We start from the raw sequence: 12,461 nt of genomic DNA, 5'->3' as shown, positions 1-12,461 counted from the left end.
AAGGCTGCACGGGGGTTCCAAAAACGTTGCACCCCAAAACCCCAATTCTGCACTTTTTTCCATCTGCCATTCATAGGCGATACTTTACCGCCTATTACATTGCATTGACTTTCCGCTTAGGCGGAAAGTCTTTCAAATTGAATATGGGGTAAAACCAAAACAGGCGATTACATCATCGGCGGTAACTTAACGTGGATCCGGACTTAACGCTTCAAATTGAATACGGGCCATATCCCTGAAGCCCATCACGTCCACTTCTCCAAGTAGGAATCCAAAGATGCCTATAAAAAAAAAAATTCCATACTCACCTCCTCCTATGCGTGAATCGAAATGGGTATGAAGTCCCAGCGGTTCATATCCTGACATCGGAAGCCAGAAGATGCGGACAGGAGAGATAAGTCCCCTACCTCTCTCCCCCCCTAACACTATCCCTCCCTTGGTGATGCCCAACCCTAACCTTCCCCCCTAGTGCCTAACCATAACCTCCCCCAGGGCAGTGCCTAACCTTAACCCCCCTTCCCACACCCGAAACCGAATACTTCCGTGGGGGTGCCTAACGGTCACGGAGCAGCCTTGAGGGCTGGAGATACTTGGCAAGATGCAGAGCAGCGGAGATAACTGATGTACAATAAAGACGCAGAGCAGCAGAGATTGGCGTGGTGCTTAGGCTCAGTCCACTCAGACGCTGCACTGCGGTTAATGCCTCCGGGAAGGGATGCGACAACTGGGAGATGATGTGTACACACAATGCGGAGGTAGTTGCGGTGTAAGGCTGGAGACCCTCAGACACAGCAGTGTGCACTGTGCTGCTGGAGTAGACACACGGCACTTGGTAAGCTGGGAGTACTCTGCAGCAGAGATAGCCATGATGTTGAGCTGGATCCTCAGACGCTGCAGTGCAGTTTATGCCGCTGTGAATGGATGCGGCAACTGGGATATGATGTGTACACACTGCGGAGGTAGTTGTGCTGTAAGGCTGGAGTCCCTCGGACACAGCAGTGCTTTAGAATTTGATGAATGCGTTCCAAGTGATGTAACAAGGAGGAGGTTCCTAGATGGTTAAGGTCCTTACCTCTACTCACTCTTGTTTGGCATCGGTTACAGATGGCTTGACAACTGTTGTCCGGATTTGGGCGGAAATAATTCCACACGTGAGAAGTGGATTTTTTTGTCTTTTGCCCCGGCATGACAACAATGGGCTTTTTCATACCATGGGCAACAACTGTTGCCTGACTTACACAATCTTGTCCCGATGAGAAGCTACAGCTCCCACAGCCAGGGGTGTATCTACCTATTGGCCAGGATGGCATTCGCCAGGTGCGCTGGCTGAGGGGCGCCGCCCAGCGTGCCATCCGCCAGGGCTGGATTACTCACAAGACTTTGCAGCCTACGGGGCCTGCCTGCAACTTCCGCTGGCATATATATATATATTTTGTTCAGTTATATTATAGACTCCACCCCTCTACAGGGTCTGCCAGCCATCTGCAACTGACAATTCACGAGGGGAGGAGAGTACTGTGCTATGGTTTGCAGGCACATCCTTGCGGTGCGGCCTCACCTCTACACATCCTGCTCTCCTCCCCCTGCTACTTTTAATGGCCAGCTGGTAGATCGGGGAAATGGGTCTGATGGTTTCCAGGGACTAGACTTCATCCTGTTTGATCCCTCTACTGGATACCACTTCCTTTGGTCCATCCTTTTGCTGTCATAGAGAGCGCAGGCTCCAGAGTGTTTGCCCAGGGACAGACAGATGCAGCCCATACTTGCCTATCCACCTGGAAATTGCAGGGGTCTCTCAATTTTTCGAGTAACCCCCTGCACCCCTGAAAGGGTAGGCACTTCTCCTGCATTCTGCCCACTTAATGACACGTTCCGGTCGGCCCCGCACCCAACTCCACCCACCTGCTTCTTCTCCCGGGAGAATTCATAAGTCGTAAGTATGGTGCAGCCTCTATGTGTCGGCACTGTGAAAAAACAAGCAGACTGACATTGGTATGTAATCTAAGTATGCTTTAGGGAGGGAAACTGCTCATTCTACAACAAAATTACCCTGCACTACACACTACAAATTGACCCTGCGCACACCACATATTGAACCTGTGCACTGTACACAGACCGACCCTATACGCTCCAATTGAATTTCGCAACTTACCTACCATTACAAGCATCATCATACCACACAGCAGCAACGTCGACACACCACCTACCACAAATCCTACTGGTAGGTAAGTACTCCGAGACTATCCCCTCACCACGTGGGACGCCACCTCGGTGTCCCACTCACCCAGCTCCATAACCCACTCAGTGAGACTCCACAGACTGTAGACCATAGGTCCAGCAGGGGACACGTGCTGGTCACTGAACCGCACGTCAAGGAGCCCCTTGAAAGGGTCCACCAACTTCCCCACCCGGAGTCTCACCCATCCCACACCCCCACACTGCCCTGGACCCATCAGGAGCAGCACTGTGACTTCTCCAATAAAAGATTTGGCCCCCAACCCTTTGTGCTTGGCTTTTTTCATTTCATCCACCCATACATTTTACATCTCCCTCCCCCTCTCATCTCCTCCCCTTTCACTTCACCACACCCATGAACCATACCATAACACCAAGACAGAGTGCACCTTAACACCCCCCCCTCCCCACTTATCACCAATCTAACCAGTGCAGGACACGGTACTCCCGCACAAAGGTGTAGCACTCCACCGAACCATTGCACACCCACACCCCCACCCGCATACACATTCTAGAAACCAACACCATCCCACGTACCATCCACCCAACACCCGCCCCCAACCCCATTTATCTACCCCCACACACTCACCATCACCACAGCACACTGGAACATGCCTCCCGCCATTACGCATCAGCGCAGTTCAACCCCCTTTTAAATCACACTTCACTACATCACATACTAACCATGCACATACTGCACTACACAAGATTGACCCTGTAACACACCACAGACTGAACCTTCGATCACTACACTATACCAAAAATATGAAGGGGAGGGTCCCCAGTCCCTTTCTTTGCCAGGGGCACTCGGTCCCCTAAATACAACCCTGCCACTCCACAGGGTTGTTGCTAGCTCCAAGTTGGAGAAAGGACCTCTGACGTCACAACCATGTGTCTGGTATGGCAGAGGTCAGCTACCAGTGTTACTATCCACGTGGACATAGAGGGGGAATATAAACCTGAGACAAGCGAAGTGAGCAATCGTGCCCGAAGTGTTGCAGACGAAGCAAGCCCGCGAGGGGACACTGCAGTTTCCTCTTGTCCAGTTGACTGCTCCTTTGTCTTGGTGACCACTCCTTTACCACTGGGCGAGGGTGCCGCTCATGCGCACTAGCATCATCATATGGCAGGGAGCTGGATTCCTACCAGCAGCAGGTGAAAATAGTCACTGGTATGAAAAGCTGTCTCCGCAAAAGGAGGCACTTTTCGGAAGTGATCATTTTATGAAAGGAGAATAATGAATTACACTTTTATTTTAATATGCAAATTTAAAACTAATATTCACTACAATTTTAACTTGATGAATAGGACCCTAAATGTTAGAAGATACTTCATAATAAAATATTTTAAGCAGATTATTTGGGCGAATACATCGCTATCCGAACCATAAAAGAAAGCAGAGCATTCGTGTCTCCTTCAAAGCGCCGCATATACCAGACCCTCCAACATGACCCCTTCCATCTGGTACAATATGCTCTGCTCCAGGATTTCTCACTTAACCACTTGCCTGGCATGTCCGTAATTTTCTGTGCACACCAGGCAGTTCTTTATCTGTACTGGACGTAAAATTTCGTCCAGACAGATAAACATGAGGGCCACTGCAGGCAGAGAATCTTCCCCGCAGCTGCTGCTCTCAAAGGGACCCTGGCCTGCACCCTCTCCCCCTCTTTCTGCTGTGCTGCTGATCGGTCAGCAAGGCAGGACCCCCTACCCAGCGCCTGCAGAACTAAGCAGTCACTGGTGGAAAGTTTAACCTCCCCCCTAATGCCCCTGACATACCTAGCTGGTTTCTGTATCTGGTCTCTAATTGAACGTTGCACTGGTCACGATGTTTCTGATGGTGGTTCCAATGTTCAGTTATGTCAAAAAAACTATTTTTTTACAAATCAGAAGGTAAAATGGATGTTCCTCACCTAATTCACTCATACAAAAACCTGACAATTTTGGAGCGGTTTTTTTGGGGGAAAAAATCGTCAGTTAAGTGGTTAATTGATGATTGCAGCCACCTGTGGTAAAACACCTGCCTTGTCTATTAACTAGTTCAACACAGGTGGCTGCAATCATTAATTAGGTAGAAAGTCCAGGAGCAGAGCATTTTGTACTGGGTGGAGGAGGTCATGTTGGTCTGGACGGTAGGCTATACTGCATAGCGCCAGCTTTCACTTTTACGTCATCAGCAGCCATTAGGTGCTGAGGAGAACTATCCGCAGACAAGATGGCGGCAGGGAGCCCAGTCACGTGGTTTACGCAGCCCAATCATTGGGTGTAACCTTAGAGACCAGCGAAGGAGGAAGGGGGCGGTGGCCTCTAGTCGTAAAGTGAAGCCGCGAGAAGAACTTGAGTAAAGGAGCGTGTATCTATCGGCTTTGTGCCCGGGAACGGTCAGTGACGCCGGGGAAGGGAGTCTCGGCACCGGCTGTAGAAGAGAATCCAGCGTGTTCAGGTGAGCGACGTTGACGCCTCACAGTGTATGAAGGAGCCTATGTTAGTAGTAGTACCCCGATATACATGCTGCAAGCACACGCAGCCGCATACACACACGCACTCCGCCTCATGTCGCCGCATGCCGTAGGGTAAAGAGCTGCTGCCTGAGCGGCTTCCTCACAGCGGCTGCTCGGTATATTCTATTTTCCTGTCACCTGTATTTACCGTCTGCTAACTCGTCACGTGGTGGTGATGTGGTCAGGTCACCATTTATACTGGGGATTGCTGTGGTTACATTCTAATCCGGGAGATGACCCTCACATTTCCCTCCATTACTGCACTACTCCTCCTCCCTCTCACAGCCGCCTTGTACTTCTGTCTCGCTGGCTCATTAACGTGGATTCCCACAAGATGCTGCTGCCCACTGGGATTATTCGCTCTCCTATGTAATATATTTTTATTATTGCACCTGCACACAGTTACTTTAATAGTTACGTCGTACTGGCCTCTACCCGCGTGTTTTAGTACATTATTAAACCTTGAGACCTTAATTTACTAGGAGGTTTTTTTTTGGAGGGGTTTTTTTTTGTGTGAATGTTTGTGCTTTTTTTTGGCTTTATTCTTTATTATTATTTATATGGCCCCACAAATGTTCCACAGCACCTTACAAAGTACATAAACAAGTTGTAGACAAGTGACTTACAGAACAATACAGGACCAGGACATGGATAATATATATATTGCTACATTAGTGACCAAGGGCTCTATTTATTAACATTATTTTTACTAAAATAAAGTGAAAAAAGGGTGTTTTCACATTATTTTAGTTTCATCTGTAGTTATTACAGGGCAATTGGAGTAGAATTAGTAAAATTCTACTCCAACCCCTAGTATCACTTATTTTTAGTAAAGCAGATCGCATTTCCCATAATTGTAATGGGAAATGTGATCCGACCAGATTTACTAAAAATAAATTGTAAAAAAATACCGGGGGAAGCCCTGTGATGATAACGCCACCTGGAGGTGGCGTTATCCAGGGTCTCCCCCGGTTATCAGGCTCCCACTCTGCTCTAACGGGGAGAGCAGAGGCGGGAGCCGGTACCAGTAATCAGCCATGTGGTCTAAACAGACCGCAAGCTGATTGCTGTAAAAAAAAAAAAAAAAAGAAAAAAAAAATGGAAATATATATATATATATATATATTTTTTTTTTTACTTGAATCCAGGGACCTGTGATCGGGCCTCCGGTGATGGCTCCTCTCCGGTCAGCTGGTCTCCCATAGTGCACTGCGGGCTGGTGATCGGGTCCCAGTGCAGTATGGGAGATCTCCGGAGGCCAGGAGGATGCAGTTAAGTGTAATGAAGGGAGGGGGGGTCGCGGGGGTCTGCGATCGCGGAGCTTAGCGCCGTTGGGGGTAGCAGCGATGGTGGGTCGGTGCATGCGCGGGCTCTTAGTCGCGGTATTTTTTCCGAAAATACCGCGACTAGAGTGCGGATGGGATCCGCAGGGGCAGAGCTTTATCACAAGCTCTGTCCCTGCAAGGGATGTATAGTAAATCCCTGTGATATTGCCTGAATTCGCAATGCGAATTCACTCGGTAATATCACACTACAATCCGCATTCAATATGCGGATTGTAGTAAATAGAGCCCCATAAAACCCAGATAAGCAACCAAGTGTTAGGTGCCCTAGTAGCAGATCTTTCTAAAAGACAAAAGATTTATCTTTTGAAAATTCCTGGGGCAGCTGTGACATATCTGTAATGTACATGACAGATTTTTGCAAACGACGAACGATATTGCATGACATCATTCTGGGAGTGGATTTTTATTTTTGTTTTTTTCCATTTCCATGAAAAAAATTTGTTCGCTGTTTACCGTGACAGATATCTCTTATCTGTCAGCGATAAACGATAATTGACCAACATGTTGGAGAGACAAAAGACCAAATTTGTTGGCCGCGGGAGTGTGCATTTTTATCGTTCAGAGCCTATCCATTAGCAGATAAATTGAATGACTGAACGATAAATCGTTAATCGTTCAAATTTATCTGCTAATGGATAGGCCCCTTAAGAAGTAGATGAAACTAAAGTAGGGAGAAGCACAAGAGGGTAGAGGACCCTGCTCGTAAGAGCTTACATTCTAAAACTAATAGTTTATGCTTACGTTTTGATTACTTTTGCAGCACAAATTCAATGTTCTGGGGTCATTGTATTGTTAAGCTGGCCACACATGGCGATCTGCACACGACAGCCGATGTGTACGATTTCCCTTAAAACTCTCCCCGGCAGCTCTGCACACAATTTGGTGTCCAATCTTCATACGATCTCTCCTGCATCCAGACTTTCACAGTGCATCACGTCCTAGATTGTCAGATCTGCCCTACTGCACAGCAGATCTGACTATGCGATGTGCGACCAGTGGGGATGCGCATCGTGAGTGGGGACTCAGGATTTGGCCATATTTTACACGATCTGTCTTTCCAATGTGTCAGAATCGGCCAGATCAGGTAAAATATCGCTGTGTGGCCAGCTTTAAGCTATCATGAGCAAATTGTTTTTACAGGAGAGGCAATGAATTGGACTAGGCTTACTCACCTCTTAATTACATTCAAACTTAAGCAGGCCATATACCTGTATGATCTCGGGCTGTTTGCCTGATTTTTCGATGCGTTTTAAGATGAATCGTTTATTTTTAAAGTACGATCAGATGCGTGCTCCCGCAGCTCCTAAAACGTATCGTATGATCAGATGTGCAGCCCATACGATCCATTGTATCGGGTGCAGATCGTACCGTTTATATTGTGCATGCGATGCATTGTGCGTCCATTCATGTAATTTTAATGATTTTTTTTTCCTGATGAGTGCGTGAGGCACACGATCGATCATACGACAGATAGTGTGCAAAGAAAAACAACAAATCGTGCCGCTGGGAGTGCCAGGGAGCTACGGGGAGTCATAAGGTGAATCCTATCTAATTCTGGTCGTACTAGTGTAAGTGTGTTGTGGTCTAAAGGTGCCTACACACGGAATGATGTGCTCAACGATGCGATATCGTGAGCAATTCTCCACGGCACTCCAGGACACGATGTGCAGCAAAAGCTTCATATTGTATCACAAGATCTATCGTGCACCATCTAATGATTTGCATATTCAGTAGATCGTGTGCGATAGCAGATTCATGCACGTATCGGGGAGATCCATGATGCATGCATCTGCACGGAAAAAAATAAGACACGGATCCATGAGACTTGTTTTTTTTTTTATTTTTTAAACAATGTCGTCGTCCCCCCCCCCGGGCTTTTTGAGACCCAGTACTGGTTGTGAAAATGCAGGGGACAAATGCCGTAGAGGTCTCCTGTATTTAGCACAACCATCACTGGGCTTTTCAGGGCCAGTTCTGGTTGTCAAAATACAGGGGACAAAAGACTTAGGGGTCCCCCTGTATTTAGCCCAACCAGCACTGGGCTCTGAGCTAGTCCTGGTTTTAGAAATACAGGGGACAAGCGTAGGGGTCCCCTGTATTACCCATAACCATCACCAAACTTTTTCTTGCAGGGGGGGGGGTAATGCCACAGCCAGGAGAACCCTTTCACTTGGTTCCCCGGCCAAAGCATTACTCCTGACCACTAGTTAGTCGAGGCTGGGGTTCCCTGGTGAGTTGGAGATGCCCCCAATAAAGGGGTCCCCCCCTCAAGGGCACCACAGGCCTAGGCTGATAGCCCGAGGCTATCCCTGGCACCCCTGGAGCGGTGGGTGCCGGGTTGATAGTGTAGTGTAATTGAGAGTTAAAAATATTGTCTTTTGCAGTAGAACTACAGGTCCCAGCGAGCTTCCCCAGCATGCTGGTATTTGGAGAACCACAAGTACCAGCATGTGGGGCATTGCAGGCCTACTGGTACCTGTAGTTCCACTGCAAAAGAAATATTAAAATAAACACAGTACACACTGTGAAAGTACATGTTTAATTAAACGTTCATGCACACAGATTCACAATCACTCATACCTAGTATCACTGTAGCCATTCACGTCCACTTCTCCAAGTAGATGATCCACGTGTATCTGTAAAAAAAACAAAAACAAATCTATGCGTGGATCACGTCCTCTTCTTTCCATGTAGGCATCCAGACTTGGCAAAACAAAAAAACCAAGACCAGCGATCATTAGTACTGTCCCCTAAAGACAGTACTACCCGAATGACAGCTCAGCCGTGTGATTTCACTTTAGAAATCCCGGTGCTGAGCGCTCATTGGCTGAGAGGTGAGCCTTCCGCCTCTCAGCCAATGGGCTGTTCCCACCATTGACTTCAATGGAGAGAACCGCAAAAGTAACCTTGCAGTTCTCACCATTGATACTTCAATGGTGGGAACCGCTCATTGGCTGAGAGGCGGCAGGTTTTCTATAGTGAAAGCCTGCGGCTGAGCTGTTTTTCAGGTAGTACTGTCCTTAGAGGACGGCACTAATATCCGCTGGTCCGGGTTTTTTTTTTTTTTGCCAAGCCCGTGGATGTCTACATGGAAAGAAGAGGAAGTGATCCACGCATAGAAGGTGAGTGTGGAGTTTTTATTTTTTTTAATTTTATATATACAGGTGCACGTGGATTATTTGGAGAAGTGGGCGTGCATGGCTACAGGGATACTAGGTGAATGTGTGTGTGTGTGTTTAAATAAACTTTTTTACTTTCACTGTGTGTGCACTGTTTATTTTAATATTTATTTTGCAGTGGAACTACAGGTATCAGCGGACCCATAGTGCCCCGCATGCTGGTACTTGTGGTTCTCATAGTACCAGCATGCGGGGGGACGACTACCTGTAGTTCTACTGCAAAAGACAATATTTTTAACTTTCAATTACACTACCAACCCAGCACCCACCGCTACAGGGGTGCCAGGTATAGCCCTGGGTTATCAGCCTGGGGTTCCCTGAAGAGGGGGACCCCTTTATTGGGGTGGTCCCCAACTTATCAGGCATCCCCGGCCTGGGCTGTCTAGTGGTCAGGGGTAATGCTTTGGTCGGGGGACATGGTAAAAGGGTTCCCCTGGCTGTGGCATTACTCCTCCTGCTAGATAGTTTTCTGCTGGTTATGGATAATACAGGGGACCCCCACGCATTTTGTCCCCTGTATTTCCAAAACCAGGACCGTCTCAGAGCCCAGTGCTGGTTATGCTAAGTACAGGGGCCCCATACGTTTTGTCCCCTGTATTTGCACAACCAGGACCGCTTGTGAAAAGCCTCGGGCTGGTTAAGCTTGGGAGGGGGGGGGGATCTCGCTGATCCGTCCCTGCATCTGTGTGTCTTATCACAAGTGCTTGCCGCACGAATCGCACTGATCCGTGCGTGCATCTGTGTCGTCCATGACGTCATTCATGCGTACACACGGAACGATGTGTGGCAAATTCGTTGAAAGAGGTCGTGATCTTTCTGCATGTTAAAGAGATCACCGGCCAGCGGGAGCGGGCATCTGCATTGATATCATGCCTACAGACCACTCTTTTTAAACTATTTGTCGTTCCAGTTCGTCAAACGGCAATATCTTTTAAAATATTGTACCGTGTGTGGGGACCTTTAAGCTACACTATAAACTGATCCTGTTTAGTCGTGCCAAGCCAATAAAAAGCATCTCAGCCAGCACTTTAGTCAGATTTCTGCTCACACACTCTTGAGGAGAAATCTATTAGTCTACTAACAGGGAGGTTAATTGAATAGCTTTGGGAACTCCGTCCCCACTGGGTGCCCATAATTGATCAAACTTTGCACGCCCAGAAGCACTGGGTTTAGCTGGGTAAAGTCCTGGTTAGGGTGCCCAAACCCATGGACTTCAGCTCATTTCTGCTCGCCTCCTCCAGGAGGTTTCGAGCAGAAATGCTGGTAGCTCTTGCACCCGATCAGAGCAACAATTTAACTGCTCCTTCAAGCGCCTATTTGTTAAGGTGCCCAAAAAAATTTACATTGTGAACATGTTGCCTGTCAACATTTCAACAATGTTGAGATAACTGTCAACATTGTGATCTCTGCATTATGATTGTCGGCCTTATTACTGATTCAGTTTTCACCCATGCTACTGAAATTGCTGTCTCAAACAACCCCTCCCCTCTGAGTGCTCCACTCAGTTATTCCATACAAAATTGGTGCACCTTTTAAAAAGGTGTCCTATTGGTCCTCTATCCCTGTAGTTATAAGGCCTCTTGTGAGGAAAAGCTCTTTGTGGCCATTTTGAAGGCAAGGTTTGGCTGCTTTTTAAATTTTAAAACGACACCTCCTTCCAGCAAAAAAGGGGACCTCCAGAAGCCTAAAAAAAAAAAAGAAAAAACTTTTTCAAAAATAAAATCTGCGAAAGAAATGTTATGGATGGATATAGCGAAAAATGTCTTGCGCAATAAGGCCATATCAATATAGTATTCCTAGAAGAAAAGTGCTATGTTGGGGCAGCAGTACTACTAATCATTAAGAGCATAATCATGCACCCCAACCCCCTTATCTGAGAGTAAACAAAGGCACACAATAACCTATATAAACACTGCTTGCCACCACCAAGGTTTTAATTTGACAAAGTCCTCAAGTGCGGGTCCGTATACTGTGTACTGCCCTCTGGACAAAAGTCATCAGACGTCATTGAAAGAGGTACGCCTATTGTTCAGGGGGACGTTTTACTGTGCTGAGTGTTGGGATCAGCATGTGGGGGTCCAACTCCAGGGCACCTGGTTAGCGGCTCCTGCCTCTGCCACATAGCTGCTGGTGTTACCTGGTAATGGTTGTACGCTGTGCAGTAGCAATGATGATAAATAGAGGTGACACCATGTTACTTGGGAGTGGGGAAACAGCTGCTGGCCTGGCTTGGTAAGTATCTGTAGCGCTGCCATATCAGAGAGCACACCAGTGAGGAAAGTCTCTCTGCGGCACAATTTTACTGGCTGTTGTACACAAAGTCTGATCGCGCCTTTCATTTCTTCTTACTTTTCTGTGTTTAAGTTTGAATTATTACTTTTAATTGGGGCTGAGTCTATGAACAAATACTGCAGATCGCTCATCTCTATCGATAGCTTGAGTGACTGGCAATAATGTATGATTTGGTGGCATCATATTACATATAATGTTACACATTGACTATATACTGTATACGTACCCCCAATTTACCTACCCAGTAATGTCCTGGAAACAAAATTGCTTTCTATCATTTTCAACTAACTTTTTTTTTTTTTTACCCAAAATTTGCACTTCCATTTTTCGCCAAAGTACGCTACTTACAATTTTTTTGAGGGGTAATTTATCATTGGGGGGTGTCTAAAGGATTCTGAAAGAAATCGCCACATTTTTTGACAAAAATAGAGATTCCTTTTTTTTTTTTTCATTCTCCTGGTCTGGGATGGAGAGAGCTTTACTCCATTTTTATTTTGTTTCGCCTAAGACGAATAAAACAGATGTTTTTCTCCGCTAATGCAGAAAAAGAGCAACATGACAATAATTTAATTGAAAGGTGTTTAAATGAAATGTTTAAAATGTATATAGGGCTCGATTTCAATTAAAGGCAAACTAGTGCCGAGAGGGAGCTCCCGGAGCTGTTCAATTCAGTGCGCTGTTAGGTCGGAAAATATGCCTGTTCTTCCGCCCCTTGCATCTTAAACATGGTGTTTAGTCGCGAGAATGGGCATTCTCCAACTAAACTTCCCGGCACGGTGCTGTTTCTGCGGCACTAAGGGCAGAAACCAGCATCGCGCCTGTACTTTTGTCGGATTTCTGCTTGCACCGCTGGAGAGATACGAGAAGAAATCCTTAACAGTGCGCCGAATTGAATAGCTCTGGGAGCT

General features: G+C 46.9%; 1 protein-coding gene across 4 annotated transcripts in view; it reads left to right on the top strand.

Moving 5' to 3' along the window:
- The first annotated feature begins 4,342 nt into the window (after window positions 1-4,342).
- Window positions 4,343-12,461, top strand: part of NCOA5 (nuclear receptor coactivator 5) — an 82,410-nt gene continuing 74,291 nt past the window's right edge. For 2 of the 4 annotated variants that reach the window (XM_088481935.1, XM_088481934.1), the window contains exon 1: window positions 4,343-4,678. The gene's annotated coding sequence lies outside the window, so the exon portion shown is untranslated. The remainder of the gene's footprint in view (window positions 4,679-12,461) is intronic. The other 2 variants (XM_088481937.1, XM_088481936.1) reach the window with 1 other exon arrangement.

The sequence above is a fragment of the Taudactylus pleione genome, unplaced genomic scaffold, assembly GCF_031769625.1.
Source record: "Taudactylus pleione unplaced genomic scaffold, aTauple2 ptg000279l, whole genome shotgun sequence".
Classification (NCBI taxonomy): domain Eukaryota; kingdom Metazoa; phylum Chordata; class Amphibia; order Anura; family Myobatrachidae; genus Taudactylus; species Taudactylus pleione.
This window is presented reverse-complemented; position numbering and strand designations above follow the sequence as displayed.